The following is a 17,755-nucleotide window of genomic DNA, read 5'->3' on the forward strand; positions in this document are numbered from 1 at the left end:
TGCTATCTTCCTGTCGAAACTTTAAAAAATCCAGGAATTTAGCTATTTCTCTGCTTAGGGGTATCATTGTTGTGACCAGTTGTACTCCTCCAACAGTTTCATCTTAATTAATCTTTATCTCACTCTTAATGAAGAGTATCTTTCTTAATTGATCTTTATCTCACTCTTAATGAAGAGTATTTTTTCTTAATTGATCTTAATATTCTCTCTCTCAAAATATGGCATGAACTTTACTGCCATAATTTCAAGAACTATTTAGAAAGCTTGTGAATGAGGAGACACTTATAACTTACTTCATTCACATGATTATGTCATGTAAACAAAGTTATTTCTTGATCCGTTTAGGAGTACACTTTCCTTATTTCACTTCAAGAACTCAATGAGGTCCTTTCATTAGCAGTACTTTTGCAAGTCATGCTTGCATCTTTTTCTTATCCTTTGGTTAGTATTGACCATGACGGTGCATTTCTATTGTGCCATGGTTAATATAAGGATAGAATAAGAGCTACCAAAACTTCTCTCGCTATGCGGGATACACAAACATATGAGTTATCACAAAACTTCTCCCGCCATATAGGATTGACTAGCATAAGTACTATGCCAAACTTCTCCCCGTGCGGGATATATCTATACGAAAACTTAGTCATGACGACTAAAACATTTACTTATACTTCATTTTCCAATTAAATCTTCTCATTGGTTCTAATTTAATCAGAAAATTAGTAAACTAACATAAAAATAGTCATGAACTTGGCTTGACTCAAGCATTTTCATTCACATACACCAGCATTGTAGCCCGTTAGCATGCAGCCGAATGATTTTGTCGGTTAAAAAACATATAATTTGCTTCTGCATCAATTCTACATCACCATTGGACAGAAAATAGAATTAATGCATAAAACTCATAAATTAACTTAAAATCCATATAACTACTCTTCAAAATTAAATTCTCCCGTTAGTTCGAATTTAATTAGAAGATAATCAACTTCATTGCAGTGAAAACATGTTAATAAGATTCATTATATTAGTTTAGGAGCATTTCTTGGTCCTTATCTACTCTCTGAAAAATTAACCATGTTGGTGTGAAATTTATCAGAGATTTAAACCTCAAACTTGAACTCATTATAATATTGTCATCATCAATGTTGGTCAAAAAATGATAATACCATAATCTGACTTAAACAAATAGACTACTTCTCTAATTAGATTTTCCCATTGGTTCCAATTTAATTAGAGGATAAGCATAATCATGATTTACTAAATATAACTGCTCTTCAAATTAAATTCTCCCATTGGTTCTAATTTAATTAGAAGATAATAAACTTTAAACTTTGCAGCGGAAAACTTAAACATAATTGGTAAATTTTACCCACAAGAAAATTCTCTTTGCTAGTTTTCTTTGAACCATTAATCATTTTCCAAGAAATAAATAATTACTAGAAAAAGAAAAATAGAAATGGACTCATTTCTTTACTGTTGCTCGGCCCAGTAGCAAAAACTAGCCCGCGGCCCACGGCCGCTGTGCTCTCTCTCCCGTGCTCAGGCCGCAACATAGGCCTGGGCCGGGAAAGTGGCCCGACGTCTAGCGCTCGCCTGGGCCAAAAGCTAGCTCGATTGCTCAGAGCCATTTGATCTGATCGGATGGTCTCCCATCATTATTGCTCGCATAAAACCCCACCACAGCTGAAAGCATCTAGACCCCTAGTTGGGTTTCAGTGACTAATGACGACACGGGATTACTATGACTAACGTGTGTTTTGTAGAGGCAATTTAAGTTAGGTCATGGTAATGGCAATTGATTGGGCAATCATGGTTGTCATGCCCCTGTCGATGGAAATCATTTTTGTTTTCAAAGGATGGACGACAAGGTTAAGGACGGACTAGTTCCTAGTGTCATTTGGTGTTGGAGAGACACTTAGAGTAGTTTAGGATCTTATTTTTCCTTTGGTCGTACTATTAAGGGGGGTATGGACTAGCAGCTTGACCTAGGTGAGTCTAGTGGGTTAGGTGTGGTGCACACTTATCAAACCTAGCACTAGGTAGCTCAGAAATAGCCCTTAGATCAATTGGAGTAAACTTCATTCACATAGGATTTTGAGTTCAAAGTGAATGGAGGGTCAAATGACTGACCGGACACTGGTCTGGTTGTGACCGAACATTGAAGCGTGAGTCTGGTCAGTTTATTTGATCAACTAAAGTCATCGGGTTGCGATCAGACGCTGAGTGAAAAGTGACCTGAACGCTGGGTGCCTGCATCTGGTCAACTCCAGAGAGGTTCTAGAGAGGGATTTTCTTGACCGAACACTGGTCAGGATCTGGTAACTGATCCGGACGCTAAACAACAAAGTGACCGGACTCTGGGTTTCAGCATCTGGTCAATATCAGTAAGGTTCTAGAGAGCATTTTTTCTTGACCGGACGTGTTCGATCAGCGCTGACCGGATGCTGGTTAGAGTCCGGTCAGAGCATAATGGCTCTTTGCGGGTATAACTGACCGGTGCATCCAGTCACTCTGACCAGAGCATTCGGTCACCCCATAGAATGCTGACTCAGCCACCAAACATTATGTTTTGAATGAGGGGGTATAAATACTTACTCCACTCGTCCAAAGGAGGTCTCTTGCCCATTTGTTCAGATGAGAAACACCCTTTTGAGTGCAAAGGAGAGCAAGAGCCTAGTGAGGTGATTGAGATTTAAGAATCTAAGATTAAGGTCCTCATTAGTGTAAGGAGAGTAGTAAGTGTGCATCCACCCTTCTTATTAGGCTTATCGTGGTCAAGTGAGAGTTTGTGCTTGTTACTCTTAGTGATCACCATCACCTAGATGGCTCAATAGTGATTGGGAGTTTGGTGATCATTCCGACGGAGTTTGTGGATGACCCAACTCAAGTTGTGAGTGACTGTGGGTGATTCACCGCGATGGAGTGTCAAAGAATTAGCCCATAGAGAGCACTTGATCCTTGCGCAGATCAAAGGAGAGCTACACCCTTGCGCGGGTGCTCCAACGAGGACTAGTGAGGAGTGGTGACTCTCCGATACCTTGGGGAAACATTGCCGCATTCCTTTTCCTCTCTTTACTTTGAGCATTTACATTTGAACAATTCATTTCTTGTCTTTACATTCCTAGAATTGCAATGCTAGAGTGGGATTGGAACCTAGGGTGCAAAACTTTTGTGCGGTAGAACAATAGAAACACATTCTAGGCACAAAAGGTGAAGTGGGCTAAGTGTAGGGTTTAATTATTGCAAAGAATTTTAGAATTAGCCCAATTCACCCCCCCCCTCTTGGGCATCTTGATCCTTTTAATTGGTATCGAAGCCTCATGCTCGCTTAATTAGGCTTAACCGCCTAGAGAAAGATGTCTCATGGGGATGGACCTCCTTCTATCTTTAAGGGAGATGGTTTTCCTTATTTGAAAATTCGCATGGAGGCATATCTAGAAGCTCTAGATGTTGGAATTCTTAGAGCCGCCTCACAAAGCTTCCCAAAACCTAAGGATCCCACACACCTTCAAAGCGATGAAGTTAATTACGAGAAATGGAATGCAAAGGCTAGAAACACCATCTTTAGAGGACTTTGCAAAGATGTTTTTAACCAGCGTGCGGAACTACAAGGACGCCCATGCACTATGGTTGGATGTTTGTGCGCTCCATGAGGGAACTAAGAGTGAGCGTGAGGAACGCTACCACCTTATTATGAAAAAGCTTAATTCATTTGAGATGCTTCCTAGAGAAAGTGCTAATGAAATGTACTTCACACTTAAATATTCTTGTAGAGGAAGTCAATAGGCTTGGACTCACACAAATGCAACCCTCCGATGTTGTAAGAAAAATCTTTAGTGTCCTCCACATTGACAAATATGGGCATATTGTGACCGCACTTCATTAAGGTGATCTTTCCACCACTACACCAACTCAAATATTAGGGAAGATCAATGCACATGAGATGTATATGCATATCACACCACAAGATGGCTCTTCTTTCACCAAGAAGAAAGACTTGGCATTCAAGGCTAGCTAAGAGAAGAAGGGCAAAGCAAGAGTTGAACATGAGAGCTCAAGTGATGATGAAATTGATGATGCAATTCTTGCTCTCATGGTGAGAAGAACCGCAAAGATGCTTAAGAAGCTCAACAAGAATGGTGTCAAGTTTGATGGCAAGAAGAAGAAATTCTTCACTAGCAATAGAAGAAAGCCAATCTCTGAGATGGACTACTATAATTGTGAACAACTTGGTCATCTAGCTCATCAATGCCCTAAGCCCAAGAAAGACAAGTACAAGAAGAAGTACAAGGGCAAGAAAGATGACTCAAGTGATGAAGATGATGATGAGAAGAAGAAAACAAGCCATACAAGAAGAAGGATGGCAAGAAGAAGGATTTTCACAAGAAGAAGAATGACAAGGAATATATCGTTGGTGATTGGCTCATGGATATTGATTCCTCAAGTTGCTCATTCGATGATGAAAGTGAGAATGAGAAGGTGGCCGCTATTGTAATCGACTCTTCACTATCTTCACTGACACCACCGCCATCATCCTCTACACACCTAGGCCTTATGGCCAAGGATGAACAAAAGGTACAAAATGATGATGATAGTAGTGGTGATGATAATGCTAGCAATGATGATAGTGATAGTGATGATGAATTTGAATCACCTTCCTATGATGACCTTGTCAAGTTGCTAAATCAATACACTAAGTTCATTAGAAAGACAAGAGCTAAGAATGAAAAGCTAGAACTTGAGAATGGCTCACTCTTAGCTAAATATGACATAGCAGAAAAAGCTAGTATTGAGCTTAGAGAAGAAAATAAAACTATATCATCCAAACTCAAGGAGCTCAAATCCTCTAAAAAGGAGCTTAAAGAAAAACATGATAAACTTGAGGGGATACATAATGAGCTCACCACTAGGTACAATATGCTAAAAGAAGAGTACACAAATCTCAAGGTTAATCATGATAATCTTGTTGTTTCTCATGAGTTATTATCCAATGAGCCACATGATGCTACTAACCATGTTGTTAGGATTGATATAGCTACATCATATGATGATTTGATTAGTTGAGAGCATTGAGCAAGGTTCTAGTGGCAAAGGCAAGAAGGTGGTTGTGGCTGACAACTATGATGAGTATGTCAAGCTCAAGAATGAGAATGAGAAGCTCAAGAAAGATCTTGAAAAGCTATCAACCACCAACACAATTGTGATAGAGAACCTTGACCATGATTGTGATATAGCTCTTGAGAATGAGAAGCTTAAAGAAGAGAACAAGAGACTCAAGATGGAGAAAAATCATGATAAACTTAGAGAGGAGAACAAGAAGCTCAAGTTGGAGAAAGAACATCTCAAGACCGGCTTGAACAAGTTCACAAGAGGCCAATATCTCCAAAGTGAGCTACTCATGAACACCGTTATGAAGATGGATAGAAGTGGTATTGGGTATTTGGCAAATCAAGATAAGAAGGCTCAAGCTCAATATCAACAACAACACAAGTCAAAGCCAAAGTCAAAGAGGTGTTTTGAGTATGGACAAGAAGGTCACTTTGCCCATGAGTGTCAAGCTCCACCACCATAACCCTTGCTCAAGCATGCTAGACCCTTTGCCTTCAATGCTTATTACATGCTTAGAAAGAACTCTAGTGGAAAATGAAAGTCATGTTCTTAGGTCCTCCCAATAAGAATAGGCCTAAGAAAATTTAGGTTGCAAAGTCTCTAGTTGAGAAAGTCAAGGGCCCTCATCAAGTTTGGGTCCCTAAATAATAAGCTTGATCTCTTGTGTGTAGGTGAACTACAAGACCGGTGGAAGTCATTGGGTTATTGATAGTGGTTGCACTCAATATATGATCGGTGATCCTCGTATGTTCACCTCACTAGATGAAGAAGTTGATGGTCAAGAAAGAATTACATTTGGTGATAATTCAAAGGTAAAGTTTAAGGATTGGGCAAAGTGGCAATGTTAAATGATCATTCAATCTCAAATGTGCTATATGTTGCTTCATTGAGCTTCAACTTGCTATCTGTTGGTCAATTGTGTGATCTTGGCTTTCAATGCTTGTTTACCGAGAAGGAAGTGGTTGTATCTAAGAAAGATGATGATCAAGTTATATTCAAAGGATTTAGATACAACAACCTATATCTAGTGGATTTTACCTTCGAAGATGCTAACTTGAAGACATGCCTATTTAGCAAAACATCACTTGGGTGGCTATGGCATAGAAGACTTGCACATGTTGGGATGAGCTCACTCAAGAAGCTAATGAAGAATGAATTGGTGAGAGGTTTAAAGGATGTGAAATTTGAGAAGGACAAGCTTTGTAGTGCATGTCAAGCTGGCAAGCAAGATGCAAATACTCATCCTACAAAGGCTTGCATGTCAACAACAAGAGTGCTAGAGCTTCTTCACATGGATCTATTTGGACTGATAACTTACAAGAGTTTAGGAGGAAATCTCTATTGTCTTGTGATTGTTGATGACTACTCTAGATATACTTGGGTGTTCTTCCTTTATGAAAAGACCGAAGTTGCATCATATTTCAAGAAGTTTGCCAAGAGAGCACAAAATAAATTTGAAGTGAAGCTCAAGAAGATAAGAAGTGATAATAGAAAAGAGTTTGACAACACAAACATTGAAGCATATTATGATGAAGTTGGAATCAAGCATGAAGTCTCCACAACATATACTCCTCAACAAAATGGTGTAGTAGAGAGAAAGAATCGGACACTTATCACACTTGCAAGAACAATGCTTGATGAGTACAATACACTTGAAGCTCTATGGGTGGAGCTATCAACACCGCATGTTATGCATCCAACCGCCTATTTCTTCAAAAGTTTCTTGGCAAGACCCCTTATGAGTTGCTTAATGAGAAGAAGCCGGACGTATCATTCTTTTGGGTGTTTGGTTGCAAATGCTACATCTACAAGAAGCGACAACACCTAGGAAATTTTCAAAGACGTTGTGATTTTGGCTTTCTTGTTGGTTACTCATCAAAGTCCAAAGCATATCAAGTATTTAATCATGCCACCGGCTTAGTTGAAGAAACATATGATGCGGAATTTGATGAATCTAATGGCTCCCAAGGAGCACATGAGAATCTTGATGATGTAGGTGATGAACCATTGAGGGAGGCTATGAAGAATATTTTGGTTGGAGACATCAAGCCTAAAGATGATGAAGATGATGTATAAGTGATTGATCCACCTTCTTCATCAAATGTGCCACAAGATGGTGATAAAGATGGGAGAGTAGAAAATGAAGACACTCATATCTCTCATGATCAAATGGTGGCACAAGCTCAAGATGTTGATGCTCCACAACCTCCCCCTCAAGTGGTTGATAGAAGAAATTCACCTCTACTACAAGCACATCTACAAGATCTCATCATAGGGAGTCCTTCAAAGGGTGTAATGACTCGCTCTCAAAAACATGCTTCATTTATTGAACATCACTCTTTTGTCTCTTGCGCTGAACCTAAGAATATAGAAGAAGCTCTTCAAGATTCGGATTGGATAAATGCCATGCATGAAGAGTTGAACAACTTCACCCGCAATGAAGTTTGGACTCTTGAAAGCATTTAAAGCTTCCATTGATCATAAAACCCTATTGTGTGACCACATGTTGCTCCTCGCCCCTTTTATTACCTATTTTCTTAAAAAGAATTATAGCCCAAGGCACAATATTTTGAAAATTTTGACGGTATGAGAGAGGTCACTCATATTACTCCCAATTGGTGTTTATTTGGGTCTTATTGAAGTTAGGACTTGATTGGGAACAGGCAGCGTGAAGGAACAATGAAGAATCGTTGAAAAATGGTGACCGGACGCTGCACCAGACTCTGCTTCCAACATCTGGTCAGTTCATAGGAGGTGAATAGAAGCAGCACATGAGTGACCAGATGCTGAAACAGTGCTCATCCTGCGTCCGGTGTGAAGGTGTCCCTGCGTCCGGTCAATCGAAGAAGACGCATAAGAACCAACCGGACTCTTTGTGCGTTCGATCATGTGGGATCGGACATGTCCAGTCATGACTTGAGGGGTTTTGGACCTCTCTATAGTCGAACGGACTCCGGGTGGCAGCGTCCGGTCGTTGCCACCGGTGCGTCCGGTCAATTGAAATCGGGTGGATCACCAACTCTTTTTTATTTCCTTGTCTGTCATGGGGGGCACTATAAATTTCTTTTCGTACGCCGCATTGCTGCCCCTAGTCCCGCAGCCACCGCACCCGCACCATCGCATCTAGCCACCGAAGCTCGTGCTTGCCATCACCACGCCTGCGCCACTGTCGCCTGCCTTCATCGTTGCACCACAGCACAGCCAGCCACCGTGCCCACGCTTGCCCTAGTCACACCGCCGCGCCATCTCGCTCGCACCGCCGCACAACCACCATGCCAGACTCCATCGTCGTGCCACCACACCAGCACCGTCGCTGCCTCGCCAGCGCTCACGCCTGCCTCGCCGTGCCCTAGCCACAACCTTGCATGTACTTTGGCCGCACCGCTCCTCCATCGCAATCGTGACTACGCCATCATGATTTCTATCTAGACACCGCCAAACCCTAACCCTAAGCATTTCATTGCCGACCCAGTGGTGCCCCATGATCCTCTCCTTTGCTCCTCGGTCGCCGGTTCGTTAGGTAGCAAGCCATCGCTTCCAATTTCATATCTACTACTTGCTTCTTAAGGTTTCGCACCTCTAGATGAATACAATGATTATTTATATATCCTATCTATTCTATCATGCAGTGAGTTGGTGTGCTTGTGGTTGTCTTTGCAGTTGTCAGTACACTTGGGGCCAAGCCTGCGTGTATAGATTGAGGCCAAGCCTCATGAGTGTTAGTTGGCAATTTTAGTGACAGTAATTCTCTTCAGCTACATCAATGGCATGTTGCAAGAATGCCAAAGGTGGTCCTAGTGATGAGGATCTAGGGCCTCCGCCTCGCCTGACTGCTTAGGAGAAAGGAAAGGCGAAGAAGATTACAACAAAGAAGTGTAAGTTTGCAGATGCTGAGACAGAGAGACTACAGCAGTGGCAGCTACCACAGAACGAGCGGAGAGAGGTGGATCTAGGGGTGGTGTTCGCATTGCTAATTAGTTGTCACCAGCATAGAGGCCCACCATCAAGAGGACTAGACTCTTCATGGTAGTCCACCTAGGACTATCATGCTAGGAGGATGGCATGTCTCTTTAGAGGAGACTTGGCCTCAGGGGAAGATAGAGCAGCAAACATAGACAGCGGAGCAGACAGAGGGTACTTAGTAGGTAGAGCAAACTGAGGAGATAGATCAGGTAGCACAGCCATAGCTTTGACACTCTGGTCGTACACACACTCAGGTGTCACCGAGGCCTAAGACATAGAGGAGGGACTCTTGTCCACCTCCCAGACCATAGGGGTCCACCTCTAGTGGTTCACCTTGACCTAAGGGCAGCCATAGCTAGACAGGTGTAGCAGCTCCGCTTTGTGTAGTTTGAGGACTGATTTCTGCCGAGGCGGGATGAGCGTGCGTCAGAGCACTTCTACACAGTACTACAGGAGGATTTCTATAATGCATATCTTAACAGTGGAGTTGCCTTTAGATCTCAGAGAGTCTGCTCCATTAAGTCACTTATTGTAGCTATAGGCAAGCAGATTCATCCTCACCTTTCCTATCTGCCAGGCTTGATAGATCTTCTTGGATGGACTAGCCACTTTGTTCCATCATGGGTCCGTGAGTTCTACTCCTCTCTTTGGATTGACCCAAGGCATATATTCATATACTTTGCTTTCAGAGGTCATGACTATAGGCTCCAGAGCTCGAGGGTCAGAGAGATTCTTAGGATTCTAGAGTCACATATTCACCTTCACAAGGTTTGCTATGGTTAGACAGAGCCTTCGAGACACCCTCACGGTGGACTTGTGCCACCCATAGATCTTGTCCGACCATGCTTCACAAAGCCATTTGTTGAGGGGTCGAGCAGGACACCACATGATCTTACACCTATAGCTCGGCTTCTTGATGCTATTATGAGGAGGACTCTACTCCCTAGGATGGGTTATCGTGAGGGTTTGACTCGTATTCAGTTGTGGTTAGTGAATTCTCTGGTGTCTCAGACCATATTTGATATTTGGGATGTCATACTTTTAGAGATGGAGAATACACTAGCAGAGAGCTTTAGAGGTCACCATCAGCTATCATATGCTCATTAGATCATGTTCCTAATCAAAAAGGCAGTTATACAGAAGTCCCTAGAGATGATGGCAGAGTACATAGGTGCCACTACTGAGTTTCCTCCATATAACATGACTCAGATGCTACGTCACACTAGTGCGAGGACACTCGCTAGCCAAGCCGTCGCCTAGAGGTACCAGAGACAATAGCCCAATAGGATGAGATCATTAGGAGCATTGCAACGATAGAGGAGGAGCAGCTTGATGCTCAGTAGGAGGATATGGTCGAGAGCGACCCTAGTGATAGCTCAGACGATGATTATTAGCCAATTCCGCATATGGCACCTCATCCACACGACAGTGAGGCTGGTGGCTCTAGCTCAGCTACACAATAGCCATCGCAAACAGACCCCACACTCCTAGTCATATTTGAGCGGATGAGGCAGGACCAGGCACGCTAGGCACAAGAGACCACAGCTGCACTTGCTCAGGTTCAGGTTCACCAGGGTGAGTTTTAGAGGCAGCAGTAGGCCATGCAGCAGCAACAACTCATGATCCAGCAGCAGTTACTTGGCTTCATGCAACATGTATTCTATGCTATCGGGGCTGCTCCTCCACAGTCTACACCTTAAATTGACTAGCCTACCACCACTTCAGTGACTCCAGCTGTATAGCCCAGTGGGCTTTAGAGTTAGGGACCACTAGCTACTCAGTTTGCTTCACCTACAGAGTAGGTGTCCTAGTGGTTTGCTTCCCCAGTGACTATGCTAGGTCCGCACTTTACCCCTATTTTTCTGGCTTCACTCTAACTCGGAGTTCTTTAGGGTTAGTGACGGACACCCTAGTCTCCAGGAGTCTCAGCGCTACTTTCAGTGAGCTTATAGGGTAGCCTACACCTCTAGTATTCCGAGTTCCAGCTCCTACCACAGTTGCTCTAGTTACCAGGACTACTGAGATGATCCCGTCGTCTATTGCATTGTCCGAGCCACCTCAAACAGTCACTCCTATACTTGAGGCTTCAGCAACAGCGATAGCGATAGATGTGGCTCCACTTCCTATAGTAATACTTCTATAGTCATAGGCCGCGCCACTTACTAAGTAGACCTAGACCGCTTCACCACTTCCAGCGACAGAGGGTCAGACCGCTCAGAGTTCAGGGTTAGAGGATGATGCTACTCAGTTCCAGATCTCTCACCTGCACCTTAGCACTCAACTCAACTACTCCTATCCCGCCGTCCAACCCTTAGGTTTTGGTGCTTGACGCCAAAGGGGGAGAGGGAGCGAGTATGTTAGATCTAGGGGGAGCATGTGATTCATTTCTTTTAGCTCTTTATTTGTGATACTTTATGCATTCACATTTACCTTCATGCATTGCATTACATACTTGTGATGGTGAGACTTATGTGACATGTGTGCTCTCTACATTGATTTATATATATATATCATGTTACTTGGTTATGCTCATTTGTTTTGCTTCTGCATTTTTACTCCTATTCAAATGAGCTTTATTTCATGTACTGATGCTTAATTCATATCTATTGAGTACACCATGTTGGCTTGGGTCATATAAGCATGTCTAACCCCTTTGCTCTTATTTTCAAAAGCTTATATGGACCAAGCATGTTGAAAACCTCACTTATCTCTTCTACATACTCAAGGTGGTGTTGTCATCAATCACTAAAAAGGGGGGGATTGAAAGCATCTATGCCATTAGTTGGGTTTCAGTGATTAATGACAACACGAGATTACTATGACTAACGTGTGTTTTGTAGAGGCAATTTAAGTTAGGTCATGGTAATGGCAATTGATTGGACAATCATGGTTGTCATGCCCCTATCGATGGAAATCATTTTGGTTTTCAAAGGATGGACGACAAGGTTAAGAATGGACTAGTTCTAAGTGTCGTTTGGTGTTGGAGAGACACTTAGAGTAGTTTAGAATCTTGTTTTTCCTTTGGCCATACTATTAAGGGGGTATGGACTAGTAGCTTGACCTGGGTGAGTCTAGTGGGTTAGGTATGGTGCACACTTATCAAATATAGCACTAGGTAGCTCAGGAATAGCCCTAAGATCAATTGGAGTAAACTTCATTCACATAGGATTTCGAGTTGGAAGTGAATGGAGGGTCAAATGACTGACCGGACGCTGGTCTGGTTGTGATCGGATGCTGAAGCGTGAGTCTGGTCAGTTCATTTGATGAACTGAAGTCATTGGGTTATGACTAGACGCGGAGTAAAAACTGACCGGACGCTGGGTGCCTACGTCTAGTCAACTCTAGAGAGGTTCCAGAGAGGGATTTTCTTGACCGAACACGTCTAGGTCAGTGCTGACCGAATGCTGGTCAAGATCCGATAACTAATCGAACGCTGAACAGCAAAGTGACTGGACTCTAGGTTCTAGCATCTGGTCAACATCAGTAAGGTTCCAGAGAGCATTTTTCTTGACTGAACGCATCCGATCAGTGTTGACCGGATGCTGGTCAGAGTCCAGTTAGAGCATAACGGCTCTTTGCAGGTATAACTGACCGGTGTGTTCGGTCACCCTAACCGGAGCGTTCGGTCACCCCGCAGAATGCTGACTCAGCCTCCAAACGTTATGTTTTGAATGAGGGGGTATAAATACTTACTCCACTCATCCAAGGGAGGTCTCTTGCCCATTTGTTTAGCTAAGAAACACCCTTGAGAGTGCAAAGGAGAGCAAGAGCCTAGTGAGGTGATTGAGATTTAAGAATCCAAGATTAAGGTCCTCATTAGTGCAAGGAGAGTAGTAAGTGTGCATCACCCTTCTTATTAGGCTTATCGTGGTTAAGTGAGAGTTTGTGCTTGTTACTCTTGGTGATCACCATCACCTAGACTGGCTCGGTGGTGATTAGGAGTTTGGTGATCATCTGGTGGAGGTTGTGGATGACCCAACTCAAGTTATGAGCGGTTGTGGGTGATTCACCGCGATGGAGTGTCGAAGAATCAGCCCGTAGAGAACACTTGATCCTTAGCGTAGATCAAGGGGGAGCTATAGCCTTGCACGAGTGCTCCAACGAGGACTAGTGAGGAGTGGCGACTCTCCGATACCTTGGGAAAACATCGCCGTGTTCTTTTTTCTCTCTTTACTTTGAGCATTTACATTTGAGCAATTCATTTCTTGTCTTTACATTCCTAGAATTGCCATGCTAGAGTAGGATTAGAACCTAGGGTGCAAAACTTTTGTGTGGTAGAACAATAGAAACACATTCTAGGCATAAGAGGTAAAGTGGGCTAAGTGTAGGGTTTAATTATTGTAAAGAATTTTAGAATTAGCCCAATTCACCCCCCTCTTAGGCATCTTGATCCTTTCAGCGGCTGATTGCGTGGAAACCCTAGGATCATTTCCATCTTCGCTTCCTCTCTCTTCTTTCCTCAGCATCACGGCAGAGAGCGAGAGGCACAATAGAGTAGCACCACCAGTCGGTCCCCTCACCGGTCAGCTTGCTCGCCCAAAGCTGAGCGTGCCGCCATCGAGCAGTCTAGGCAACGGTGCTCTTGACTCCATGAAGCTCCACTCCCCTAACCCTAAGTCCATTCCGCCTCTCCCCTTTCTCTCTCTCAGTGACCGCCATAGATCAAGCGAGCGTAGAGAGCCCCCAAAGCTGAGAGAGAAGGTGGCGCCATCACTGGCCCCCTCGCCGGCACGCGTGCTTCCTAGTGGGTGAGCGCACCGTCATCGAGCGACCTAGCCATAGTGCCCTAGCACGGCTGTGGTGCAAAGGGACGAAGGTCCTTCCTAGAGTGAACGGTGAGTGGAGGTCGATGAGGTAGGCCACCTCCCTAACCCTTCCCCTTTCCCCTTCGCCTTCTCTCTGTTTGGATCTTCTTTTCTCTTCTTCCCGGGCAAGTCTGATTTAGGGTTAGGGTTAGGGTTAGGGTTAGGGTTAGAGTTAGGGTTAGTGTTAGCCCTACTATTCATCTTCTTCATCTGTCTTCGTGGGTTAAGGTTAGGGTTCGAGTTGTTCTTGAAACCAAGAACCCCTTCTTTGCTCCTTTCTTCACCCGATTAGGGTTAGGGTTCACATCGAACCCTTTGCTTAGATTCGAATCGAATCTCTCATCTACTTCTACACTGCTACCCCTAACACTATCTACACACTAGATCAACCTATCTTTGATACCACTGGTAGATTCTTAGGATGATCTAGGTGTAGATTAGAGGGTGAATCCGGCACTAGTTGATTCAAAAAAACAATCTTGAACATGAATCGGGAGAGGGAGACAGAGAAAGAGAGAGAGACCCATACCTTCGAGGTTAGCAGAGGAGATAGAGGAGGAGGCATGGTAGAGTCTAGAGGACGGGGCGTGGTAGAGTCTAGAGGATAGGGCGCTACCAGCGGGGCTTCCCATCACTTGCAGCGCTGCCCATGATTGGAGGGGCCTTCTAGGGTTACTTCGGTGGGTCAGTGACGGCATTGAACCTCATGTCTAGCGCCCTGGTCCCCACCTCTCACTTATAGCGTGGGGTGACAGGGGCCTGTCGACCAGTGGTCGGTAGTGTGTCCCTGATCAGGACGCAATCAAGTGGTGTGACTCAGTCGTTGGACTAAGTCGGATGAGATCAATCCTAACACATGTCTGCTCTATTTGAGACTGTAATGAACCTGAAACATTGATCTTTGTTGCACAAAGTAGATTAGAGTTCATGGTAGGGTCCTGTAGAGTTGCAGTAATGTGATTTCCTCATTTGCCACCTTTTGCAAGCTTTGTTTTAGTATCATGGATGCATGATTAGAATTTAGAAAAAATATGTACAGGTTACTAGTATCATGAGTTAATATCACTTTTACAGTTACTAGTAAATTGACTTCTTTGAATCAGCCATGCTTCACTGTATATTTTTTTGGTATTAGATTATGGTCAGATCAACCACTACATTAATATATGACTAAGTGGATTCCAGCTTCATGTATTATCTACAGTAGGTTTTAGTTGTTTGTTTGCAGCCACACCTACAGCCTAGAAAAGCTGCAGCGAGCACTCTATTTGTAGGCAAATACTTCCATCTTTACCAATCAGTTACTCTGAACTTTTTTCCTTTATTTTGTTATCAGGTGTGAGAAATTTTTATGATTTGGTGATAATTACACATATTACCTTTATTTTGTTAGTTTGAGATTTTTTTTCAAGTTGATAGAGTACAAGATTTCTAAGTAATTATATTATAGGTGGCCATGTTAACACATGAAGATAATTTTGTTTTGTCAAGAGCTTGGCTATTCGATTGCTTGCTGATGTGTGGTTGGTAGAGAGCAGGTGGACTATGTAACTAAGCTCACATAATATTTTCTTTTTTTGTTCTTGCTTACTTTGTAGAAGTGTTGGGTTTACTTGATTTGGTTAGGGCAAAGTTAATTGAAGTGGGTAGGGAAGTGATTCAAAGCAACTGATTTATTGAGTTTGTGTGTTATCCAGCCAGAGTGCACAATATCAGAAACTCTGTATGAGATAAATATCTGATGTCATTTCAGACTTAGGTGGTATCCTACATATTTTGGTAGCATTAAGTCCATTCTGCTGCATCATAGATTTCATTAGAGGTCGCTTCTGGACGGCAGTTTTAAAGTTATTATATAATTGTTATCACAATCAGTTGCCAATCAGCTATACTGATCTGTTATTGTAGCTGAGGGAACTAGAAAGGGGTGTAGAAATCCTTGTATTGTAAGATTGTTGAAAATATATATTCTTCCCTTATATATGTATATTTGATTCATTTGTAGGTGTTTAGGCTGCACACTCACTCCAAATGGTTAAAGGAAGCAACTCACCAGTACTATGATAATCTTGTACCTCTTCCAGCAACTTGCCAGTCAATTTGTAGAACTTTTGTGTTTGCTTGTTCTAATTCCATTGTAATCGAACTGGATGTAATTTATTGATTATCTATCAGTTATCTGAACTGGATTAATATATGTGCCGGCCCTTGGATCATCGTCAGTATTGACGTTTTGTGCTTGCGCTAGTACATTTGAATCTAATATGTGCCGGCCCTTAGATTGTCAGTACTAGATCGGCCCGCGGGATCTAAAAGGATCAGGAGTGGGTTAGGATAGAGTGAAGTGAAGGATCAGATTGGATCGGACTATATATTATAGTTTCAAGTTGGAATAGGATCGGGCTTACAACCTAATCACACAGGATTGGAGTGGGGCTTGGAGCGGATCATGACCCATTATGAGGCATAAGTGGGGCACCGCCGGGGGGTAGATAGGCTGCTCCGCCTTTGCGCGCCCCGGCGTGGTTTGGGTCGGTCCAACACCGGTAGGCCGGGCCAACCCGAGGGGCTAGTCAAGGTGTGGAGAAACTGAGACGGGAAGCCGTGAGGGAGGAGTGGGGCGCTGCCGAGGAGGCAGGCAAGCCTGTGTAATGATCCCGATTTTCAAGGTGTGGAGATGCTGAGACGGGAAGCCATGAGGGAGGAGTGGGGCGCCGCCAAGGAGGCAGGCAGGCCTATGTAACGATCTCGATTTTTGAGAAAGGAAATCCACATATATGAGTTAAATGTGATAGTCCCTGAAGATCATGCCATTACATTATCAAATAACAATTGATACCACAGTTCATACATCATGGAAATACAAGTTTACAAGGCATTACAACACTTAGTAACACACTTAAGTACACATTATACTATTGAAAACACACACGGGACAACATCAGAGTAGACGTAGTGCATCGGCGGGTGAAGGCTCACGACGGCGGTGTCCACAGGAAAGGGGTAGTGAGGCCGTCTACGGTGGAGGGGCAACAAAGAAGTTGGATGGGGAGCGAAGCTGCAGACAAAGGATCGTGGCTGCATCGTGGGGCGTGAGAATCGAGGATTGTGGAGACGGATGATGGTGTGCGGGCGTCAATGAGGGAGGCTATCACACTACAAAAAAAATCATATTTTAAGTTGTGAATAGAAAACATAAAATTAAATAAGTAATTTATGACTTTTCTAAATTTTTCTTATCTTTAGTTCGTGTGAGAAATTATGTAAATAAAAAATGGTTTTGTAAAAGCTTTCTAATTAATTTTGTTAGTGGTGTGGCAGTCATGCTGAATTTATAATTTTATTTGAGTGAAAAAGAATTTATAAAATTCATTTAAGCCTCGGCTAGGTTTTCCCTCATTTAAGTTTTCAAAATTTCATTTCAAAAATAAGTATTCAAAAATGAGTTTATTTTTTGTTTTCAAAAGTTTTCCAAAATAGAGTTTAAAGAAAAAGTATTCTAAAAATGTGATTTAAAAGCTTAAAAATAATTTAGTTTAAACTAGCTTTAAAAATAAGTTAAGAAATAGTTGTTTTCAATCAAATTTCAAAAGTTTAAGTGTTGGATTTGTTTCAAAATCTTGAAATATTTAAGTTTGAAAACTACTCAAAAGGATTTGCTTTGTGATGGATTTGAAATAAAAAAAGGTTTTCTATTTGGAAAAGGAAAAGTCCATGTTGTCTCCCTCAACATTTTGCGAAAGTCTATTTTTTCTCCCTAAACTCTAAAACCGCGTAAGCCACCTCCCTGAACTTTTGAAACCGTTCGTTATACCGTTCGTTATACCTCCCTGACCGGTTATAAGCGGTTTTCAACGACGGTTTTGTCTTTTTATTTA

At 42.7% G+C, this 17,755-nt stretch overlaps 1 protein-coding gene across 1 annotated transcript in view; it reads right to left on the reverse strand.

Moving 5' to 3' along the window:
- LOC136521455 (uncharacterized) overlaps positions 1-17,755 on the reverse strand; it is a 178,945-nt gene that overhangs the window by 7,882 nt on the left and 153,308 nt on the right. The gene's annotated exons all lie outside the window — the stretch shown is intronic.

This window comes from Miscanthus floridulus, chromosome 18 (assembly GCF_019320115.1).
Source record: "Miscanthus floridulus cultivar M001 chromosome 18, ASM1932011v1, whole genome shotgun sequence".
Classification (NCBI taxonomy): Eukaryota; Viridiplantae; Streptophyta; class Magnoliopsida; order Poales; family Poaceae; genus Miscanthus; species Miscanthus floridulus.